This window comes from Lolium perenne, chromosome 5 (assembly GCF_019359855.2).
Source record: "Lolium perenne isolate Kyuss_39 chromosome 5, Kyuss_2.0, whole genome shotgun sequence".
Classification (NCBI taxonomy): domain Eukaryota; kingdom Viridiplantae; phylum Streptophyta; class Magnoliopsida; order Poales; family Poaceae; genus Lolium; species Lolium perenne.
Window position 1 is genome coordinate 162877606 of NC_067248.2, and position 22522 is coordinate 162900127.

The following is a 22522-nucleotide window of genomic DNA, read 5'->3' on the forward strand; positions in this document are numbered from 1 at the left end:
TTTTCTTTCTGTTTTCTTCTGGCTTGCGTGCAACAAATTCATCTTGGCCACGCCCTTAACTTTTTGGTCTCAAAACATGGGTTTACGAGCTGAATTTTATTATTTAGTAAAAAACAAATCTCGGCTTTATTCTTTGATGATTTTGGATTTTGGTCATTAAGCCTGATTTTCTTAATGTCTGAGCTTATTCATACGCTTCAGGACAAACTACAGTTTGATGCAGATACATTTATTATGGAATAGGTATTTCTAAGTCGGCTCGAGATTTAGCAAATCTTAGTTCACTCATTATTCACTTGATTGTCTTGCAAGTTGTGCTGATATGAGAATTGCAAGTATTGTTCATCCAGTTCAACATAATTATTCACACAGTACAAAAGAAATTGTTTTTTCTAAAGGAACAAAAGAAATTGTTCGTGACTGAAAAATCTTCATCCAGTACAATTTTTTTCTTGAGGTAAAAAAGAAATTTTTATTCAATACAAAAGAATTGACCATGAGGAAAATAATTGTTCAATGTCACAAATACCTATGATAACATCAATAATAAATCTCAATCGACTGATATCTAGATGCACCCATACATTTATACTATATCTGAAAACAACAAGTTTAGATCACATATATTCTAGCATTCATCAAGACTCCAACCAGATAAATATTATGTTTGAACTTAAAATTACGACGGTACTATGTTTGCTAGGTTCTTACTACTTGCTTTCGTAGCTTCGGTAGTGGGAGCCCAAGGTGACTATAATAGTGTTCTTTATGTAAATATATGCACAACACATGATTAATGGAGTCTCCACACACTTCGGGGCCTTTTCCTGTTTAATAAAAAATCTAGGCGCACCTTCCTCTATTGTAGCACATTATCTAGGTTAAGCTATCATATTCATATAGACTATCTACCTGAATATTAGTTCTAACTGCTTTTTCCCGAACATTATAAGTAGCATAGTCTGACAGAACTCTCATGTAGCCAATGTCACCGCACGGGTGCGGCGTGTCGCCGCGCCAAAACTTCCTAGTTGTTTCTGAAATGCAAAGGTGCTTTCTTGTTCATAACGCAAACAAAACGAATGTGAGTGAGTGTGTGTGTGTGTTCGGGTGTATTTGCCTGCCCTCCCCAAAGTGACTCGTTAAATGGTCAAGCATTAGTGATCGGAAATTCAATGCTTGGGGTGATGCCACAGCTCGCCTCGCGCACCAAAGCGGCACACTTCTTCATCCCCCGGCGAACGAAACGTCGGGATAAGCCTACAAGGACACTGGAAGCGAAAACAGATCATTGTTGTCGTTGCCACATACGAGCAGGGCGTCAAGCCACTTCACCAGGGTATTGGATTGGATGTGCCCAAGGGCGTCGACGTCTTACTCGTGCTTCGCCGTCGACTTACGCGCGACGGAAGCGCTCCTCGACTAAGGGTTTAGGCTGTAGCTTCTGAGAAGTAGATGTAGCTGTTGAGGTGTGAAAAAACAGCTGTGAGAAGCAGCTGTTGAAAGCATGGATTTGATGTTTGACAGTAGAGATTTTTAAGGCTGCTGTTGCTGGTACGAAGGATGAAATGTCTAAAATGACCCTGAAGGATGAAGAAGTTGTATAAATACTGATTTGATACGAATTAGCTAATTCTGGCTGTTTTTAACATAATTATCATGCTTAAGGGTTAGTTACCTCAATTTTAATTTTGACGTGTTGATATTAAATATAAAGCATCACATATTTTCAAAAATAATGCGAGTGTTATGATATTTATATAACAAGAATTGTCCATATAAACAAGTTTGGCACATCTACACATATATTACAAGACTTCTCCTCATACACTCAAAAGAGCTAGAAGTGTAAACAATATTACAAAGCGCTTATCTATATTTCTAACAGTTATTTACATAATTACCATGTTTAATAACCAAATTACCTCAATTAACCTTTTTGTTAAATAATTTTAAATACGTTTTATCAAAATATTTTTGGATTGATTATAATTTATTTTAGCTTTTGGCATTTGCTTTACAAATGATCTAAGTTTTCTATACAGGATGTTTAGAACTGATGTACTGTAGTTTCTTTACATCCATCCACGAAGTATATCTTTATTATTGGTACTTGGTACTGACAGAAATTGTTGAATTTTAACCCCCAATATAAATATACTACATACATCCAGCCATGCGTACACCAACAGATCCACCGAACAGGCTTGAATCCATGCGTGCATCCAACAACAATACATCCACATCATTTACACATGCGGACAGCCTGGACAGGCGCTGGCCGGAACACGACAGGGGATCTACATCTACCGGTGGTGAGGACGGGGACGAGGGATGGCGAGGCGGCGGACGCCGTTGGAACGGCAACGGACGAGCTCGACGGACGCCGCTACAACGGCGGCGGACGAGGGACGACGAGGCGGCAGCACCTCTAACCGGCTGCCGACGGGGACGAGCTGGAGGAGGTTGCTGCACCAGGGCAATGGAGGTAGGACCAGTACGTCGCCGGGATGCTCACAGGGACGGCGCCGCCTCGAATACCTCCAATCGCCGGCCCCTCGAACGCATCCAATCGCCGGTGGCCGACGGGTATGGCGAGAGCTTGCGGAGGACGGGAATGGCGGCGCGCTTCAGGAGGACGGGAATGGAGCGGGGGAGGAGAGTTGGGACGGCGGCGGCGGTTGCTGGTGGCCACGGCGGCCGGGAACAACGACGGCGGCCAAGGAGGGAAACCCTAACCCTAGGCTGCCATGGAAATGGGACAGGAGGGGGAAATGAGCATGGGGCTGTCGGTACGGGTCACTTTGCGAGGGCAGGTCGAGCGAATGGCAGTTTTTCCGTGAATGTTTCGAAGTGGGTGGGACATTCGGGTCCTCTGCCATTCGGGAAGCGGGGAAGCTCGGGATGCATGTCTTGACCAGCTTCGGCGCTGGTAGTTCATTTTGCTGCAGCGCTTCCAACAAGCGATTCTCTAATTTTTACTGTTTGTTTGGATTGCCTGCTTTTGGATCCCGAAAACTGCAAAAGCAGAAGTAGAAGCCTAAACAAGCGGAACCTGAGCTAGCGGATGATCCCCCTTTCGGCTGAGTCAGCTCAAGGCGAATCCCCTCCTTGGCAATCGATCGCTCGAGCGATCAGTTTTGGTCGGCGCGGCAACTCGAGTCAATTCCCTTTCCTTGCTGTTGCTATTTTGTCTTTTTCTGATTAATGACATAGGTGCGGGCGCATGCAAGCTGTCCCACCTACTAATCACGCGCATGCAGCCCATGTCCAGCTAATCACGCGCATGCAGACTCACTTTCATAGTTGGCTCACGAGCATCTGCCCTGGCCCACACGCATGCATGTGCACAGTTGACCGAAGGACATGCAAGTGTTGCACAACAGTTTCTGTTTAGTTTTATCAATTCCCTTTTCTCATTTTCCTTTTGACAATTCTCTTTTAGCAATTTACTTTTGGTTGTTATTTATTATGCTAATTCATGTTTTTTAGTAACTTTTATACTTCCCTTTTTCGGGCTAGTGTTTTTTAGAGGGGAAATAACGGGTGGGATATTCACTTGCAACTCAAATGAACTACCACTTGCTAGTTAAATTAAGTACCATTTTAAGTTGTAAACTAAAAAGAGTTGCTAAAATATTCTAAATGAACTTAAATTTTTAGAGTTGATAGTTATTTGTATTTACCATTGATAAATAATAGGTTACCGGGTTGATAGCTTGTAAACTAAAAAAGAGCCGCTAAAATATTCTAAATGACATACTTTTTAGGGTTGGTAGTTATTTATTATTACCGTTGATAAATAACGGGGCGCCGGGTTGATAGCTTTTGTAAACTAAAAAATGGTTGCTAAAATATTCTAAGTAAAATTAATATTTTTTAGGTTGATACTTATTTATAATTACCGTTGATAAATAATGGGGCACCGGGTTGATAGCTTGTAAAAAAAGAGTCGCTAAAATATTCTAAATGAAATACTTTTTGGGATTGGTAGTTATTTATTTTTACTGTTGATGAATAATATGGTACCATGTTGATAGCTTGTAAACTAAAAAAAGTCTCTAAAGCTTTTTAGGGTTGACAGTTATTTATATTTATCGTTGATAAATAACTGGACACCGGGTTGATAGTTATTTTATTTTACTGTTGATAAATAACGGGGCACCAGATTGATAACTTGTAAACAAAAAAGAGTCACTAAAATATTCTAAATTAAATTAACTTTTTTAGGGTTGATAATTATTTATATTTACCATCGATAAATTACAGGTCACCTAGTTGATAGCTTGTAGTATAAAAAAGATTCGCTAAAATATTGTAAATAAAATTAGAATATTTAACCGTTGATAAATAAGCTTTTAAGGGTCGGTAGTCATTGATATTTACCGTTGATAAATAACGGGACACCGGGTTGATAGCTTGTAAACTAGAAAAGATTCGCTAAAATATTTCGAAATGAATTTAGCATTTTTGGGTTGGTAAGTGAGGCATCATCGCCGGCGCGGCGGCTCCACCTGCGCGTGTCCAACGTGGTGCGCCAGCACCACTTGCCATCACCTATAGGCTTTTTCCTAGTAGTGGAGGATTCATGTAGACTCGAGTTTGCAACAGATGAACAGAGTGACTACAGACCACCTCATTATTAGTCCATTTTATTACTCCTACACATGTTAGCGGATTTTGATCTGCCGATTGCTCATTACTAGATATGTGATCAGGTTGCACACAAACGTTCACTGCAGCACTAGGAAATGTGCGACTTGTCTTGTCACAGATAACCTTGGAGTTCAATTGTTAAAACTTTGAAGTCGGATTGTGTTCCGAGCACGGGGTGCTTAAGATGGCAGCAAGCTTTCTCTTAAAAGGCAGTAGATGTATGCAGGAGATAACGTACCGAAATGAGAAAACAAGAATGCTGAAACTATTGCCAAATCAATCAGCGGGGTGCATCAAATCTCCCATCCCTGTGCGGTGACGCCCCGCGCCGCAACGGGGTGCCCCGCTGATACGTCCAAAATGTATCTACTTTGCCGAACACTTTTGCTATTGTTTTGCCTCTAATTTGTATATTTTGGATACAACTAACACGGACTAACGCTATTTTCAGCAGAATTGCTCTGGTGTCTCGTTTTTGTGCAGAAATTCAATTTTCAGGAAAATCCCCGGAATTTATGCCGAAGGTCTTATTTTTCCAGAAGAATTACGGAGCCAGAAGGGCAAGCCAGGTGGAGGCCTGAGGCGCCCACACACTAGGCCGGCGCGGCCCAGGAGGGGGGCGCGCCGCCCTAGCGTGTGGCCCCCTCGGCTGGCCTCCGACGCCCTCCTCTGGACTAGTTAAGGGTTTCGATCTAAAAACACGAGAAGAGAAGTCGAAGTCGCCAGAAACCTCCCAGTACGCCGCCACCGTCGCGAAACTCCATCTTGGGACCAGAAACAACGTTCTGGCACTCCGCCGGGACGGGGAATTGGAGGAGATCATCGCCATCATCACCACCGACGCCTCTCCATCGACCATCAATGTTTCCCCCATCCATGTGTGAGTAATTCCCCCGCTGTAGGCTGAAGGGGATGGTAGGGATTGGATGAGATTGGTCATGTAATAGCATAAGATTGTTAGGGCATAGTGCCTAGTGTCCGTAATTGGTACTTTGATGATATTGTTGCAACTTGTTATGATTAATGTTTGTCACTAGGGCCCGAGTGTCATGATCTCAGATCTGAACATGTTATTGTTTCATCATGATATGCATTATTTTATGATCTTACCTGCAAGTTGTATACATATGTCGCTGTCCGGAACCCGAGGCCCCGAAGTGACAGAAATCGGGACAACCGGAGGGGATGGTGGTGATGTGAGGATCACATGTGTTCACGGAGTGTTAATGCTTTGCTCTGGTACTCTATTAAAAGGAGTACCTTAATATCCAGTAGATTCCCTAGAGGCCCGGCTGCCACCGGCTGGTAGGACAAAAGATGTTGTGCAAGTTTCTCATTGCGAGCACGTACGACTATATACGGAACACATGCCTATGGATTGCTTAGTACTTGGACACCGTTTTATTATTATCTGCAAATGCCCTGCTTTGATTGTTACATGAGTTTCTCTCATCCATGCAACGCCCGTCATCCATCCCTGTGCCTACAATATTTTAATCCTGCTGTTTACTATAATCACTACTGCTGTCTTTGTTACTCTGCTGCTGTTATTTCACTACTGCTACTGCTATAAAACTGTTACTACTGATAAACTCTTGCGAGCAAGTCTGTTTCCAGGTGCAGCTGAATTGACAACTCCGCTGTTAAGGCTTTCAAGTATTCTTTGACTCCCCTTGTGTCGAATCAATAAATTAGGTTTTACTTCCCTCAAAGACTGTTGCGATCCCCTATACTTGTGGGTCATCAAGACTATTTTCTGGCGCCGTTGCCGGGGAGCATAGCTTTATTTGGAAGTTCACTTGGATTGATATTGTTTGCTGCAAATTCTCCATCATGGGTAAATCTCGCGATCCTAAAGTCGCCATATTACCATCCACTACAAGAAAAGGTACAACTCTGAGTACCTCTGCTACTCTTGATTCACCATCTGTGATAAGTCAACTTGTTTCACCGCCGCAAGCTTCACTTGCTGGTACTTCTGCTGAATCTGAAAACTCTCATAATATTGATAATGTTTCTGCTGTGCTTGATGATAGTGGTTCATTGGGATCTTTTCTAGATGCTACAATTGCTAGGTCTAGACAAATTTAAAATACTGAAACTCCTAATGCTGCTATACCTGTTAATTCACCTGAGTCTGTTGATTATTCTAGTGATGATCCTGATGAGGATTATGTGGAGCTTAATGATGATTTTATTGATAAATGCAATGCTATTACTGATGCAAGAAAAATTAAAAAGTTTCTCGCACAACATACTGTTAGATATAAGCTGTCTCCTGATCCTAAATTTTCCACATCTCCTATAAACATTAAGGATAAAGATTATGATTTTTTCTCTTGATCTATCTCATATAGCTATTGTAGAGAAAGCACCCTTTTGTGGTACTGAAAAAGAAAGTGTTGTAGAACACATGAATGAACTTTCTTCTATGAGTAGCTTGTTTTCTGATGATGTCAAGATGCGTACTTATTTTGTTGCTAAAATTTTTCCTTTCTCATTAAAGGATGATGCTAAAACTTGGTATAATAATTTACCTCATGGTTCTATTAATAGTCCAGGTGATTTGCTTAATGTTTTATTTCGGAAATACTTTCCTGCTAGTGCTCAACATGCTGCTTTACAGAAAATTTATAGCTTTGACCAGGAAGATGGAGAGAAAGTGCCTGAAGCATGGGCAAGATTTTTCTCTCTTATCAGAGCTCGACCTGGACATGATTTGGAAAAGCATGATTTACTTGATATATTTTATAGTGGACTAACCATTGAGTCTAGAGCATATTTGGATAGTTGTGCTGGTTGTGTTTTCAGGAAAAGAACTCCAGACGAAGCTGAAGAATTAAATGATGAAGATATGAGGGAAGCCAAGAAGTCTCTTAAGGAGAAAGGTATTAAATCCGAAGATGTGAAGAACTTACCTCCCATAGAAGATTTATGCGAGATAATTCCCCCTTCATCAATGATTGAGGTAAACTCCCTTCAACGCTTTACTAGGGAAGATATTCCGTATTCAAAACCTCCCGCTCAATGCTTAGATGAGTTTGAAAATTTTAATATGAGAGTAGAGAATCATTTAATGGAAAATTCTCAAGCTATTAGCAATTTGCATGATATTGTGGAGAGAACCTCCAATGATGTTAAGATGCTTGTTAAACATTTTCATATGGTTCAAACTCAAATTGATCAACTCACTAAAGTTCAAAATGACTTGTTAAAAAATAATTCTAAAGAGAAACATGCTTATGAAGTAACAACTAGAGGCGGTGTTTCTACGCAGGATCCTCTATATCCTGAAGGGCATCCCAAAAGAGTTGAACAAGATTCTCAACGAATTGAACCTAGTGATCCTTCTAAGAAAAAGAAGAAGAAACATAAAAATGTTGTAGAATCATCTGAACCTGTTAATGATCCTAATAGTATTTCTATTTCTGATGCTGAAACTGAAAGTGGTAATGAACATGATAATGATAATGATAAGAATGATGCTTCTGATAAAGAAGAGGTTGAAGATGAACTTGAAAAGCATGCTAAAAATAAAAGTATACTAAAGAAAATTTTATTGCTAAGAAACATGGTAATGAAAGGGAACCTTGGGTCCAAAAGCAAATGCCTTTTCCTGCTAAGAAACTAAAATCAAAGGAAAAAGAACACTATAATAAATTTTGTGATTGGATGAAACCTTTATTCTTGCAAATCCCTTTGACTGATGCTATTAAATTGCATCCTTATTCAAAGTATATGAAAGATATTGTCTCTAACAAAAGGGAAATTCTTAATGAGGGGATTTCCACTATGCTTGCTAATTACTCTTTCAATGGCAAAGTTCCAAAGAAGTTGGGCGATCCAGGTATACCGACCATTCCTTGTTCTATTAAGAATAATTATGTTAGAATTGCTCTATGTGATTTGGGAGCCGGTGTTAGTGTTATGCCTTTTTCTCTTTACAAGAGACTTTATTTAGATAAGTTGATACCGACTGATATATCTTTGCAAATGGCTGATAAATCTACTGTTATTCCTGTTGGTATATGTGAGGATGTTCCTGTTCAAGTTACTAATAACTGCTTGATATTAACTGATTCTGTTGTGTTGGAAATGCCTGAAGATGATAATATGTCTATTATTCTTGGGAGACCTTTTCTTAACACCGCAGGGGCTGTTATTGATTGCAATAAAGGAAAAGTTACTTTCAATGTTGATGACAAGGAGCATACCATTTATTTTACCAAGAGGATTGATAAAGTATGTGGAGTTAATACTATTTCTAATGTGAGAACTATCAAAGTTGGAACTATTGATTGTCCTATATATGAGCCTAAAGAAGGATATCAAAATCTCATGATTGGATCCATATCAATACAATTCAAGGTAACATGATTGATTTGAGGTTTATTTCTGCTTATGCTATGTAAAATTTATTTGGTGGCAAGACTTGATCAACCTTGTTAACAAATACTTTTTATATGCATAGAGGAGGTAAACAACATCTCTTTCTTCCTCCACTTGTTCTACTTGCTGTAGCACTTAATACCCAGAAATGTGCATTTTTCAAAGTTTTCAAAAATTCACAAAAATTATACTGTTGGTCTTATTTTTCGAAAACGCACCTGGGAGCACCTGGGGATGACCAGTGGGGCACCCCAGGGTGGCACCCCACAGGCCGGCGCTGCCTGGAAGGGGGGCGCGTCACCCTGGCGTGTGGGCCCCTCCTTGCCCCACTACTTTATCTCTTCCTCCCACTCTCTTCTCTCTCCCAAAAAAACTCGCACCATATTTCTCTCACTCGTGTTTCTGCTCAAGAGCTCAAGATTTCTCGATCTCTTTGCTCAGCCTAGATTTCTACATGAAATTTGGCACATTTGCTCTCCGGTATGTGACTCCTCCAATTATCCAAGCAGAATTTTGTTTGGTTGAGTATATCTTGAATATTTTCCTGCTGTAGGTAACATGTTTAGTGAGCTTGCATGCTTGTTCTAAGTTGTAGAAACTAGTTTTGATGCATGATTAGTACTCTAGCAAGTTCCTATAGCAGTTTCCCTCAATTATATGTCACCAAATCAAATTTTATAATGTTTGTTGAAAAATTTCAGAAAAGGAAGATGGATAATTGTAACTCTGGAGAAGTGTTTGAGAGAGAGACGACAAGCACGGGAAAGCCCTCTAGGACCGCCACCCGATTCTGGCGATCCTATAATGAGGATGTCATCGCGCCAAGTTTCGAGCCCGAAGAGGACAATAGAGTCCCTAACGCTTCATCTTTCCCATGTTATGACTTTTTGAGTAACGCGGGGTTGCTGAATGATTTCTTGACCCTCTTTGATAAGGCGGGCTTAACCGCCTATATGGGAGATGAAAGGGAGCAATACCTCATGCTCACTAAAATCTTTGTTGAGTGCTTCAAGTTCGACAACAAGCACTATCACCCGACAGTTGCATTCAAGATCTATGGTAATCCTGTTACTATGAAATTGAAAGATTTTTGTATTGCATTGGAAATTGCCCCTGTAGGTACAGCGAAGAGGATTGAGGACAATCCCAGGGCCTTGCTTGAGCTCTATCGAGAGATCACCAATGATGACTGCCGCACCATTCAGCGTGGCAAGATAAGAAACATCCAACTCCCCGCCATTAAGTATTTTGCTTATTACTTTGCTACTAGCATTCTTGGTAGGGAGAACACTAGCAATATTTCTAGCTATCATCTTGCTTTCTTAATTGCTGCACTCACTGGAGAGACACCTTATCATCTTGGTGCTCTTATTGCTCGCCGCTTGTCTAATAGGGGGCCTATTTTGGAGGAATTATTGCATCACGCAATTTAGCATATCTAGAACTTCCTCTTGACCCTACTGATGTGCCATTAACTCCTATAAGGCTTGATATTGCTGCTATGAAAAGCCATCAATTCGTTACAGCTGACTCTAGTTCAGATAATATGGTCTATAGAATGTTGTTTGCTGACGGGGATGAGAGGGAAATCCCTTTGCCACAGCCAGATTTGTTCAGTGTTGACAGGAAACCATGGTCGCGCTCTAAGGAGGAGGTGGATGAGAAAATGAAGATACAAGGCTTCCACCAGCAGCATGACTCCGAGGACGCCGAGCCCTCCTACGACTACACCGTCACGTATCCGGGTGCTTCTTCCAGCACATACCCGGAATATGATCCATCTTCGTCGTACTACGGAGGTGCTACTTCATGGGCACCATGGGTTTGAACTCCACTTAGGCCAAAAGGCTAAGCTTGGGGGGAGGTATACCGGCATCACTCATTATTTGCATATTATGGTTTCTGGATACTTGTATATACTTGTTTAGTTCCTTTAAGTGGTTTTCTAATAAGAGGGAGATGATATTTGGGGAAGTGCTGCCTGAAAACAGATTCTGGACTATTACTAAAAACATTCTCAAAAATAGCCAGAACGTTATTTTGCAAAGCCAATTTTTGTGCATGTTCCCCAGGTTGTTATCTAACTTTCATTAGTTTAACACTTTTCAATTTGAGCAGCGTAAGAATTTCTTAAAAATCGATTACTGTACTGCTGTCTAGTTTGACGAATTCCCTTGTGTTTATGTGATTCTTCTAGTTTTCATTTTCTTGGTTTTGCTTTGTTTCTTTCCTAAAACGCAAAAAGACCAAAAATATTTCTGTTGTTTCTCTTCACCACTTGTTTATTTTGGTTTCTTGCTTTTATTTTGCTTTATTTGCTATCGTTGGTTTGCTATAAGAAAATCCAAAAAGATTTTGCTTTGTTTGCTTGTTTCCTTTTGTTCTTGTTTCCAACTCGAAAACACCAAAAATATTTGCTGTTCTTCTTTGGTTTTGTAAAGTTCATTATGAGTTCAATGGTCTTCGGTGGCTGGAGCGTGGTTTTCATTTCATATTATCCAAGCTGCACAAGTGAAAGGCAATAATGACGATCTACGACAATTCGACTGTGGTGAGAGGCTGGTATGAACTCTATTTGTTTTCATTTTTGTACATATACTCATCCATGTGAGCATGCTTAGTTGGTTCATGTGAGGTATATGTCATTTAAGAAAGTCTAGTAGTTCATCATCTCTCATGTTTAGCTCCAATTTATTAATATGAGTAGCATGTCATGGATGTTTGCTTGCATTGTTTTATTCATAAATAGGTATGACATTGTGGTATCCTCCTCTGAATAATTCATCTGAATCGACTTGGCACATGCTTACGCATGCATATGACTGAACAAAAGTCAATTAAGCCTCGATGATTTACTTTGCTTCAGAGTTCTTGTATCACTTTTATGCCTCAGTTAATTTATTTTGCCGCAAGCATGATTATGAAAGTGACTGCTCTCTTGATTTGTCGCTCCCCAGTCTATTGCTAGCCTTCACTTGTACTGAGCGAGAACGCTGCTCGTGCTTCCAAACCCCTGAAAGCCCAGTTATTCCAAAGTGTCCACCATAAATACCTATGCATGGCATTTCAAACCATTCCAAGTAAATTCTCATGCGCTACCTTTAAACCTTCAAAATGCTTCTCAACTAGTGTTAATGTTTTATAGCTCATGAGGAAGTATGTGGTGTTTATCCTTCAACCTTGTCATTTACTTTTGACAGACTTTCATAATAAGAGCTGGCAACGGGGTGCCTGATGTCTACTCACGCTTCTTTTCCTGTAGACAGTGTTGGGCCTCCAAGAGCAGAGGTTTGTAGAACAGCAGCAAGTTTTCCCTTAAGTGGATCACCCAAGGTTTATCGAACTCAGGGAGGAAGAGGTCAAAGATATCCCTCTCATGCAACCCTGCAACCACAAAGCAAGAAGTCTCTTGTGTCCCCAACACACCTAATACACTTGTCAGATGTATAGGTGCACTAGTTCGGCGAAGAGATAGTGAAATACAGGTGGTATGAATATATATGAGCAGTAGTAACGGCACCAGAAAATACTTGATGCTACAACTGGCGTGTGGTTGATGGTGGGAATATTGCAGGCAGTACAGATGCAGTAAAACAGTAAACAAGCGATGATTGCAGTATTTGGGAAAAAGGCCTAGGGATTATACTTTCACTAGTGGACACTCTCAACATTGATCACATAACAGAATAAATAGATATATGCTATACTCTACACCCTCTTGTTGGATGATGAACACCACTAATTGTGTAGGGCTACAAGAACCCTCAATGCCAGAGTTAACAAGCTCCACAATATTCGATGTTCATATTTAAATAACCTTAGAGTGCATGATAGATCAACACAACTATACCAAGTACTAACATAGCATGCACACTGTCACCTTCATACTATGAAAGGAGGAATAGATCACATTAATACCATCATAGGAATAGTTAACTTCATAATCTACAAGAGATCATAATCATAAACTACGCCAAGTACTACATGATGCACACACTGTCACCATTACATCATGAAGGAGGAATAGAGTACTTTAATAACATCACTAGAGTAGCACATAGATTAATAGTGATACAAAGCTCATTGCAATCATAAAGGAATATAAATAAGCACTTCACTATGCTATTCGTAACAGTGAATAAGTATTCTGTGAAATATAGCCTAAGAGACCCACGCGGTGCACACACTGTCACCTTTACACACGTGGACAAGGAGTCTCCGGAGATCACATAAGTAAAACTCACTTGAACAACATAACGACATCTAGATTACAAAGCTCATCATATGGATCTCAATCATGTAAAGAAGCTCATGAGATCATTGTAATGAAGTACATATGGAGAGAGATTAACCACATAGCTACCGGTACAGCCCCTTAGCCTTGATGGAGAACTACTCCCTCCTCATGGGAGACAGCAGCGGTGATGAAGATGGCGGTGGTGTCGATGGAGATGCCTTCCGGGGGCACTTCCCCGTCCCGGCGGCGTGCCGGAACAGAGACTCCTGTCCCCTAGATCTTGGCTTCACGATGGCGGCGGCTCTGGAAGGTTTCTCGTACCGTGGCTCTTCCGTATCGAGGATTTAGGTCAGGGACCTTTAAATAGGCGAAGAGGCGGAGTCGGAGGGCTGACGAGGCGGTGACACCATAGGGGGGCGCGACCCCCCCTCTGGCCGCGCCAGGCTGGTGTGTGGGGCCCCCAGGGCTCCCCTCTGGTGGCTCTCGGGTGTTCTGGAAGCTTCGTGGGATTTTAAGATTTTGGGCGTTGATTTCGTCTAATTCCGAGAATATTTCCTTACTAGGATTTCTGAAACCAAAAATAGCAGAAAACAGGAACTGGCACTTCGGCATCTCGTCAATAGGTTAGTTCCGGAAAACGCATAAAATCATCATAAAGTGTGAACAAAACATGTAGGTATTGTCATAAAACAAGCATGGAACATAAGAAATTATCGATACGTTGGAGACGTATCAGCATCCCCAAGCTTAGTTCCTACTCGTCCCGAGTAGGTAAACGATAACAAAGATAATTTCTGAAGTGACATGCTACCAACATGATCTTAATCATACTATTGTAAAGCATATGAGATGAATGCAGCGATTCAAAGCAATGGTAAAGATAATGATTAAATAACTGAATCATATAGCAAAGACTTTTCATGAATAGTACTTTCAAGACAAGCATCAATAAGTCTTGCATAAGAGTTAACTCATAAATCAATAAATTCATAGTAAAGGCATTGAAACAACACAAAGGAAGATTAAGTTTCAGCGGTTGCTTTCAACTTGTAACATGTATATCTCATGGATATTGTCAACATAAAGCAATATGATGAATGCAAATATGCAAGTATGTAAGAATCAATGCACAGTTAACACAAGTGTTTGCTTCTAAGACAGAAAGAAGTAGGTGAACTGACTCAACATAAAAGTAAAAGAATGGCCCTTCGAAGAGGGAAGCATTGATTGCTATATTTGTGCTAGAGCTTTTATTTTAAAAACATCAAGAGAGCATAAAAGTAAAATTTTGAGAGGTGTTTGTTGTTGTCAACGAATGGTAGTGGGCACTCTAACCCCCTTGCCAGACAAACCTTCAAAGAGCGGCTCCCATGAAACATTTTTATTTTTGGGTGGCACTCCTTCCAACCTTTACTTTCACAAACCATGGCTAACCGAATCCTCGGGTGCCTGCCAACAATCTCATACCATGAAGGAGTGCCTTTTTATATTAGTTTTATTTAGATGACACTCCTCCCCACCTTTGCTTTCTCAAGCCATGGCTAACCGAATCCTCGGGTGCCGTCCAACAATCACATACCATGGAGGAGTGTCTATTTTTTTGTAAAATCATGAAAGTTAATTAATTTGGGACTGGGAATCCCATTGCCAGCTCTTTTTGCAAAATTATTGGATAAGCGGATGAAGCCACTAGTCCATTGGTGAAAGTTGCCCAACAAGATTGAAAGATAAACACCACATACTTCCTCATGAGCTATAAAACATTGACACAAATAAGAGGTAATAACTTTTGAATTGTTTAAAGGTAGCACTCAAGCAATTTACTTTGGAATGGCGGAGAAATACCATGTAGTGGGTAGGTATGGTGGACACAAATGGCATAGTGTTTGGCTCAAGGATTTGGATGCATGAGAAGTAATCCCTCTCAATACAAGGCTTAGGCTAGCAAGGTTGTTTGAAGCAAACACAAGTATGAACTAGTACAGCAAAACTTACATAAAAGACATATTGCAAGCATTATAAGACTCTACATTGTCTTCCTTGTTGTTCAAAAACTTTACTAGAAAATATCTAGACCTTAGAGAGACTGATACGTCTCCGACGTATCGATAATTTCTTATGTTCCATGCCACATTATTGATGTTATCTACATGTTTTATGCACACTTTATGTCATATTCGTGCATTTTCTGGAACTAACCTATTAACAAGATGCCGAAGTGCCGATTGCTTTGTTTCTGCTGTTTTTGGTTTCAGAAATCCTAGTAAGGAAATATTCTCGGAATTGGACGAAATCAAAGCCCAGGGGCCTATTTTCTCATGAAGCTTCCAGAAGTCCGAAGGAGAGACGAAGAGGGGCCACGGAGGGGCCACACCCTAGGGCGGCGCGGCCCCCCCCTTGGCCGCGCGGCCCTGTGGTGTGGGGCCCCCGTGCCGCCTCTTGACCTGCCCTTCCGCCTATAAAAAGTCTCCGTGACGAAACCCCCAGTACCGAGAGCCACGATACGGAAAACCTTCCAGAGACGCCGCCAACGCCGATCCCATCTCGGGGGATCCAGGAGATCGCCTCCGGCACCCTGCCGGAGAGGGGAATCATCTCCCGGAGGACTCTACGCCGCCATGGTCGCCTCCGGTGTGATGTGTGAGTAGTCTACCCCTGGACTATGGGTCCATAGCAGTAGCTAGATGGTTGTCTTCTCCCCATTGTGCTATCATTGTCGGATCTTGTGAGCTGCCTAACATGATCAAGATCATCTATCTGTAATTCTATATGTTGCGTTTGTTGGGATCCGATGAATAGAGAATACTTGTTATGTTGATTATCAAAGTTATATCTATGTGTTGTTTATGATCTTGCATGCTCTCCGTTACTAGTAGATACTCTGGCCAAGTTTTTGCTATTAACTCCAAGAGGGAGTACTTATGCTCGATAGTGGGTTCATGCCTGCATTGACACCTGGGACAGTGACAGAAAGTTCTAAGGTTGTGTTGTGCTGTTGCCATTAGGGATAAAACATTAGTGCTATGTTCAAGGATGTAGTCACTAGTTACATTACGCACCATACTTAATGCAATTGTCTGTTGTTAGCAACTTAATACTGGAGGGGGTTCGGATGATAACCTGAAGGTGGACTTTTTAGGCATAGATGCAGTTGGATGACGGTCTATGTACTTTGTCGTAATGCCCAATTAAATCTCACTATACTCATCATGATATGTATGTGCATGGTCATGCTCTCTTTATTTGTCAATTGCCCAACTGTAATTTGTTCACCCAACATGCTGTTCGTCTTATGGGAGAGACACCTCTAGTGAACTGTGGACCCCGGTCCAATTCTCTTTACTGAAATACAATCTACTGCAATACTTGTTCTACTGTTTTCTGCAAACAATCATCTTCCACACAATACGGTTAACTCTTTGTTACAGCAAGCCGGTGAGATTGACAACCTCACTGTTTCGTTGGGGCAAAGTACTTTGGTTGTGTTGTGCAGGTTCCACGTTGGCGCCGGAATCACTGGTGTTGCGCCGCACTACATCTCGCCGCCATCAACCTTCAACGTGCTTCTTGACTCCTACTGGTCCGATTAAACCTTGGTTTCTTACTGAGGGAAACTTGCCGCTGTGCGCATCACACCTTCCTCTTGGGGTTCCCAACGGACGTGCCAACCACACGCATCAAGCAAATTTCTGGCGCCGTTGCCGGGGATCTGAAGAAAAGTTGCACCACAGAGATCTCTAACTCCCACGTCAACTTTGCGCCAGCAACAAATTTCTGGCGCCGTTGCCGGGGAGATCAAGACACGCTGCAAGGGGAGTCTCCACTTCTCAATCTCTTTACTTTGTTTTTGTCTTGCTTAGTTTTATTTACTACTTTGTTTGCTGCACTAAATCAAAATACAAAAAAATTAGTTGCTAGTTTTACTTTATTTGCTATCTTGTTTGCTATATCGAAAACACAAAAAAATTAGTTTACTTGCATTTACTTTATCTAGTTTGTTTTATTTACTGTTGCTAAAATGGCCAACGCTGAAAACACTAAGTTGTGTGACTTCACAACCACAAATAATAATGATTTCTTATGCACACCTATTGCTCCACCTGCTACTACAGCAGAATTCTTTGAAATTAAACCTGCTTTACTGAATCTTGTTATGCGAGAGCAATTTTCTGGTGTTAGTTCTGATGATGCTGCTGCCCATCTTAATAATTTTGTTGAACTATGTGAAATGCAAAAATATAAAGATGTAGATGGTGATATTATTAAACTAAAATTGTTCCCTTTCTCATTAAGAGGAAGAGCTAAAGATTGGTTGCTATCTCTGCCTAAGAATAGTATTGATTCATGGACTAAATGCAAGGATGCTTTTATTGGTAGATATTATCCCCCTGCTAAAATTATATCTTTGAGGAGTAGCATAATGAATTTTAAACAATTAGATACTGAACATGTTGCTCAAGCTTGGGAAAGAATGAAATCTTTGGTTAAAAATTGCCCAACCCATGGACTGACTACTTGGATGATCATCCAAACCTTCTATGCAGGACTAAATTTTTCTTCACGGAATTTATTGGATTCAGCTGCTGGAGGTACCTTTATGTCCATCACTCTTGGTGAAGCAACAAAGCTTCTTGATAATATGATGATCAACTACTCTGAATGGCACACGGAAAGAGCTCCACAAGGTAAGAAGGTAAATTCTGTCGAAGAAACCTCTTCCTTGAGTGATAAGATTGATGCTATTATGTCTATGCTTGTGAATGATAGGACTAATATTGATCCTAATAATGTTCCATTAGCTTCATTGGTTGCACAAGAAGAACATGTTGATGTGAACTTCATTAAAAATAATAATTTCAACAACAACGCTTACCGGAACAATTCTAGTAACAACTATAGGCCATATCCTTATAATAATGGCAACGGCTATGGTAATTCTTATGGTAATTCTTACAACAATAATAGGAATTCACCCCCTGGACTTGAAGCCATGCTTAAAGAATTTATTAGTACACAAACTGCTTTTAACAAATCTGTTGAAGAAAAGCTTGGGAAAATTGATATACTTGCTTCTAAAGTCGATAGTCTTGCTGCTGATGTTGATCTTTTGAAATCAAAAGTTTTGCCTAATGAGAATCATCATAATAAAATTGTTACTACAGCAAATGCCATTCAAGTTAGAATTAATGAGAATATAAGATTAATGGCTGAACTGCGTGCTAGGTGGGATAGAGAAGAAAATGAAAAACTAGCTAAAGAAAAGAATATAGCTAAAGTTTGGACTATTACCACCACTAGTAATGCTAATGCTACACATGTTGCTGCACCTCCTACTCATACTAATAAAAGAATTGGTGTTAGCAATGTTTCCACTTCTAATGCAAAGCGCGAAAAACTGCCTGAAACTGCTAAAACTGCTGAAACTGCCTTTGATAAAGCTGCTGAAATTTTTTCCAACATTGGGGATGATGATCCCATTGCTTTAGATTATAATGATTTGAATTTTGATGATTGCCACATCTCTGAAGTTATAAAGTTCTTGCAAAAACTTGCTAAAAGTCCTAATGCTAGTGCTATAAATTTGGCTTTTACACATCATATTACAAATGCTCTTATAAAAGCTAGAGAAGAGAAACTAGAGCGCGAAGCCTCTATTCCTAAAAAGCTAGAGGATGGTTGGGAGCCCATCATTAAGATAAAGGTTAAAGATTTTGATTGTAATGCTTTATGTGATCTTGGTGCAAGTATTTCTGTTATGCCTAAGAAAATTTATAATATGCTTGACTTGCCACCGCTAAAAAATTGTTATTTGGATGTTAATCTTGCTGATCATTCTACAAAGAAACCTTTGGGTAAAGTTGATAATGTTCGCATTACCGTTAACAATAACCTTGTTCCTGTTGATTTTGTTGTCTTGGATATTGAATGCAATGCATCTTGTCCCATTATATTGGGAAGACCTTTTCTTCGAACTGTTGGTGCTGTTATAGATATGAAGGAAGGTAATATAAAATATCAATTTCCTCTCAAGAAAGGTATGGAACACTTCCCTAGAAAGAGAATGAAGGTACCTTTTGATTCTATTATGAGAACAAATTATGATGTTGACACTTCGTCTCTTGATAATACTTGATACACACTTTCTGCGCCTAGCTGAAAGGCGTTAAAGAAAAGCGCTTGTGGGAGACAACCCATGTTTTTTACCTACAGTACTTTGTTTTTATTTTGTGTCTTGGAAGTTGTTTACTACTGTAGCAACCTCTCCTTATCTTAGTTTTGTGTTTTGTTGTGCCAAGTTAAGCCGTTGATAGAAAAGTAAGTACTAGATTTGGATTACTGCACAGTTCCAGATTTCTTTGCTGTCACGAATCTGAGTCCACCTCCCTGTAGGTAGCTCAGAAAATTAAGCCAATTTACGTGCATGATCCTCAGATATGTACGCAACTTTCATTCAATTTGAGCATTTTCATTTGAGCAAGTCTGGTGCCATTTTAAAATTCGTCAATACGAACTGTTCTGTTTTGACAGATTCTGCCTTTTATTTCGCATTGCCTCTTTCGCTATGTTGGATGAATTTCTTTGATCCATTAATGTCCAGTAGCATTATGCAATGTCCAGAAGTGTTAAGAATGATTGTGTCACCTCTGAATATGTCAATTTATATTGTGCACTAACCCTCTAATGAGTTGTTTCGAGTTTGGTGTGGAGGAAGTTTTCAAGGATCAAGAGAGGAGTATGATGCAACATGATCAAGGAGAGTGAAAGCTCTAAGCTTGGGGATGCACCCGGTGGTTCACCCCTGCATATATCAAGAAGACTCAAGCGTCTAAGCTTGGGGATGCCCAAGGCATCCCCTTCTTCATCGACAACATTATCAGGTTCCTCCCCTAAAACTATATTTTTATTCCATCACATCTTATGTGCTTTTTCTTGGAGCGTCGGTTTGTTTTTGTTTTTTGTTTTGTTTGAATAAAATGGATCCTAGCATTCACTTTATGGGAGAGAGACACGCTCCGCTGTAGCATATGGACAAGTATGTCCTTGGTTTCTACTTATAGTATTCATGGCGAAGTTTCTCCTTCGTTAAATTGTTATATGGTTGGAATTGGAAAATGATACATGTAGTAATTGCTATAAATGTCTTGGGTAATGTGATACTTGGCAATTGTTGTGCTCATGATTAAGCTCTTGCATCATATGCTTTGCACCCATTAATGAAGAAATACATAGAGCATGCTAAAATTTGGTTTGCATATTTGGTTTCTCAAAGGTCTAGACAATTTCTAGTTTTGAGTTTGAACAACAAGGAAGACGGTGTAGAGTCTTATAATGTTTTCAATATGTCTTTTATGTGAGTTTTGCTGCACCGGTTCATCCTTGTGTTTGTTTCAAATAAGCCTTGCTAGCCTAAACCTTGTATCGAGAGGGAATACTTCTCATGCATCCAAAATACTTGAGCCAACCACTATGCCATTTGTGTCCACCATACCTACCTACTACATGGTATTTTCCGCCATTCCAAAGTAAATTGCTTGAGTGCTACCTTTAAAATTCCATCATTCACTTTTGCAATATATAGCTCATGGGACAAATAGCTTAAAAACTATTGTGGTATTGAATATGTAATTATGCACTATATCTCTTATTAAGTTGCTTGTTGTGCGATAACCATGTTCACTGGGGACGCCATCAACTTTTCATTGTTGAATTTCATGTGAGTTGCTATGCATGTCCGTCTTGTCTGAAGTAAGAGAGATCTACCACCATATGGTTAAGCATGCATATGTTAGAGAAGAACATTGGGCCGCTAACTAAAGCCATGCTCCATGGTGGAAGTTTCAGTTTTGGACAACAATCCTCAAATCTCAAATGAGAAAATTATTAATTGTTGGTATATGCTTATGCATAAAAGAGGAGTCCATTATCTGTTGTCTATGTTGTCCCGGTATGGATGTCTAAGTTGAAGAATAATCAATAGCGAGAAATCCAATGCGAGCTTTCTCCTTAGACCTTTGTACAGGCGGCATAGAGGTACCCCTTTGTGACACTTGGTAAAAACAATGCATTGTGATGATCCGGTAGTCCAAGCTAATTAGGACAAGGTGCGGGCACTATTAGTACACTACGCATGAGGCTTGCAACTTATAAGATATAATTTACATGATGCATATGCTTTATTACTACCGTTGACAAAATTGTTTCATGTTTTCAAAATCAAAGCTCTAGCACAAATATAGCAATCGATGCTTTTCCTCTATGGAGGACCATTCTTTTACTTTCAATGTTGAGTCAGTTCACCTATTTCTCTCCACCTCAAGAAGCAAACACTTGTGTGAACTGTGCATTGATTCCTACATACTTGCTTATTGCACTTATTATATTACTCTATGTTGACAATATCCATGAGATATACATGTTACAAGTTGAAAGCAACCGCTGAAACTTAATCTTCTTTTGTGTTGCTTCAATGCCTTTACTTTGAATTATTGCTTTATGAGTTAACTCTTATGCAAGACTTATTGATGCTTGTCTTGAAGTGCTATTCATGAAAAGTCTTTGCTATATGATTCACTTGTTTACTCATGTCATATACAATGTTTTGATCGCTGCATTCACTACATATGCTTTACAAATAGTATGATCAAGATTATGATGGCATGTCACTCCAGAAATTATCTGTGTTATCGTTTTACCTGCTCGGGACGAGCAGAACTAAGCTTGGGGATGCTGATACGTCTCCGACGTATCGATAATTTCTTATGTTCCATGCCACATTATTGATGTTATCTACATGTTTTATGCACACTTTATGTCATATTCGTGCATTTTCTGGAACTAACCTATTAACAAGATGCCGAAGTGCCGATTCTTTGTTCTGCTGTTTTTGGTTTCAGAAATCCTAGTAAGGAAATATTCTCGGAATTGGACGAAATCAAAGCCCAGGGCCTATTTTCTCACGAAGCTTCAGAAGTCCGAAGGAGAGACGAAGAGGGGCCACGGAGGGGCCACACCCTAGGGCGGCGCGGCCCCCCCCCTTGGCCGCGCGGCCCTGTGGTGTGGGGCCCCCGTGCCGCCTCTTGACCTGCCCTTCCGCCTATAAAAAGTCTCCGTGACGAAACCCCCAGTACCGAGAGCCACGATACGGAAAACCTTCCAGAGACGCCGCCAACGCCGATCCCATCTCGGGGGATCCAGGAGATCGCCTCCGGCACCCTGCCGGAGAGGGGAATCATCTCCCGG